At 43.3% G+C, this 2,669-nt stretch overlaps 1 pseudogene; it reads right to left on the bottom strand.

Annotated features, from left to right (window-relative positions):
• Nucleotides 1-1,499: 1,499 nt before the first annotated feature.
• LOC126059985 (40S ribosomal protein S2-like) lies at nucleotides 1,500-2,356 on the bottom strand (annotated as a pseudogene).
• Nucleotides 2,357-2,669: the final 313 nt, after the last annotated feature.

Here is a 2,669-nt window from a genome sequence, read left to right as displayed (position 1 = left end):
GGAGCAAGCTAGCAGAGAAGAGTGACCACTGAATGTGCTTCTGTCTTTATTCTATTTAATTATTTGCTCAATCAGACCCTAACATATCTCAGAAAAGAGAGTACATTCATAGGAGCTCTTTACAATTTACAAATTGAATTTTCTGTAAGAATAGCTGTGGATATTATTACTGTGTTACAGAAAATCTAATCAAAATTCGGTTTTATCGAATTTTAATGGAATCTTCCTTGTGTAAAAGAAATGCTGTGTTGTAGGCCCAATGTTGTGACTAATAACCTGGGGCCTCGAGGCATTCACATCATCTGTGTGGACTTCAATTCTGCAGAAATAAAATCTGTGGGAAACAACATAATCCTTAAATTTCTGAATAATACTGAAAGTTAATTTAAATCATCTTGCTAAAAGGTTGAGTATTAGCTCATTTTTTCTAGTTTCATACATCCTAGCAGTATAAGTTCGTATAGTAAGAAATCTCTGTCATTGCAGCTCCAACTGGCAGGTTTTCCTTTCTCAATAAATAAGCTTAAAAAGAATTTATTGAGTTATTGCTATCTATAACAGGGTTAGCATTCCAGAGAGAACCAATATCAATGTGAGCTGCAGTTACTTCTCTCAAGGTTTTGACACACAACTAGAAAAGTAAGACAAACTGAAAAATAAGAAAAACATGGTAATTAACAAAAACACATGCGATCAAGTGTCAAAGCAGTGACAGAGACAAATGCTATAAACACCGGAAAATAAAAAAAAAAAAAAGACACACATAGCCTAATGAGATCATATTTCCAAGTACTAACTAATGTGTAAAAAGCTCAACAAATTCCTAAACCAGTACTTCAGGGGCCTTTGATTTAACCACTCCCAGCAACCCCTCCCCTTTTTTTTTTTGTGAATCCTCCATTGATGAACCAGAAAACAAAAGTCCCAGATTCTTCATAATTAAATTTAAAATGTGTTGTGTGCCATGACGTTAATTCCGACTCCCAGCGACCCTATAGGACAATGCAGAACTGCCCCATAGGGTTTCCAAGGAGGAGCTGATGGATGCGAACTTCCGACCTTTTGATTAGCAGCCTGAGCCCTTAACCACTGTGCCACTAAAAAAAAAAACTAGGACTCCACAAATTGAAAATATTCCAGTCAAATTTGTAAGACAGATATATTTGGAGACATGATGAAAGACAGCATGTGGAGGAAAGTGGAAAGACAAGGAACAACACAGAGAGTAGAGTAGGACGTACAGAAATACGGAATCTCAGCTAAAGAATCACCATCGCTAGGCCATCTTTTGAGAGCCTTACACAGCAAGAGAAGACAATGTTCTGGAGGGAAAGTGTCTCACATCTAACCAGAAAAACCCCAAACCAGTTGCCATCAAGTCAGTTCTGATTTATGGTGATCCCATGTGCATCAGAGCAGAACTGTGGTTCATAGAGTTTTCCTTCTTTTTCAATTAATTCCCTTTATTTTTCTTGTAAAAAAAAAAAAAAAAAAAACCACTATGTGGTGGCCACAGCTGGAGCCTGGTTTCTTCGCAGGGAGATGCTGGTGTGGGCCTTTATGTGATGGTCAGTGAATTTCTGATCACGAGACTTGGTTAACATGGCCTCTTTCCAGAGGTTCGGGGGAGTGAGATAGCTGTAGGCCTGGGAGATGGCATCAAAAGTGGTCTTGGCAAAGTTGCCCAGCATGGCATTGCGGCCTCTGGCTGAGGTGCAGCAGCTGTAAATACCAGCCATTATGAGCAGCTCCCAGGGCACGGGGCCAAGGCGAGGCAATGCCTCTGGGTGTGGGGATGAAGTGCATGAGCCCAGAGCCACAGCAGCCCATTGTATTGCAGGGAACAGTGTGGTACTTGCAGAGCTTGTTCTCCCAGGAACCTCACCGCCTGAGGATGATGGAGAGCTTGACCAGGATGATGGCCCCATGGACGACAGTAGCCACTTCACTGGGGCACTTAATGCACAGCCCAACTTGGCTGCTGTAGTCCCCAATTGCAATGAATGCCTTGGATCCAGTCTGTCAGCCAGAGCATGTCTGCTTTTGCACAGGAGTGATTTTAAAAACCTCATCTTTAGGGTACATCCCAAGGAAAAAGTCAATCATCTCAGACTCCTTTATGGGTGTGAGAAGAGAGAGATCCCCTCCAGGAACTTGATTTTCATGTCCTTCACCAGGTGGCCCAGCTTGGTGACAGGGAGCCACTCCTGATCCTTGGCTTTGACTCACGTGAGCGCCACGGTCAAGGCCTCCACTGACCACAGTGGGGCCAGGTCCAGGAAGCCACTGCCAAAACCTCTGTAGGAGCTCCCAAGACCTCCCATCCGAGGGTCCCTCCAACCTCAGGGGCCTCCATCCCTTATCACTGCACAGGGAGTCATTTGCCATTTGGTGTTTTCTCGGAGATGAAGCCATCATAGGCTTTTCAATGGCTGATGTTTTTGAAAGTAGATCACCAGGCAGTTCCTCCCCCCGCCCCTGAACCATCTCTGGGTGGATACAACCTTCATTCTTTCAGTTAGTATCCAGCATGTTAACCATTTACACTACCTAGGACTTCACATCTGACCTATGTGGGAATATAAGAACTCTGGGTTAAGGTCAACAGTGTGCTTAAGTAATAATGATATCCTTAGTACACTCCTTCTTCTGTACCAGTGTGGGTGGAA

The sequence above is a fragment of the Elephas maximus genome, chromosome 16 (assembly GCF_024166365.1).
Source record: "Elephas maximus indicus isolate mEleMax1 chromosome 16, mEleMax1 primary haplotype, whole genome shotgun sequence".
Taxonomy (NCBI): Eukaryota; Metazoa; Chordata; class Mammalia; order Proboscidea; family Elephantidae; genus Elephas; species Elephas maximus.
Note: the sequence above shows the minus strand (reverse complement) of the source record. Positions and strands in the feature narration are given on the sequence as shown.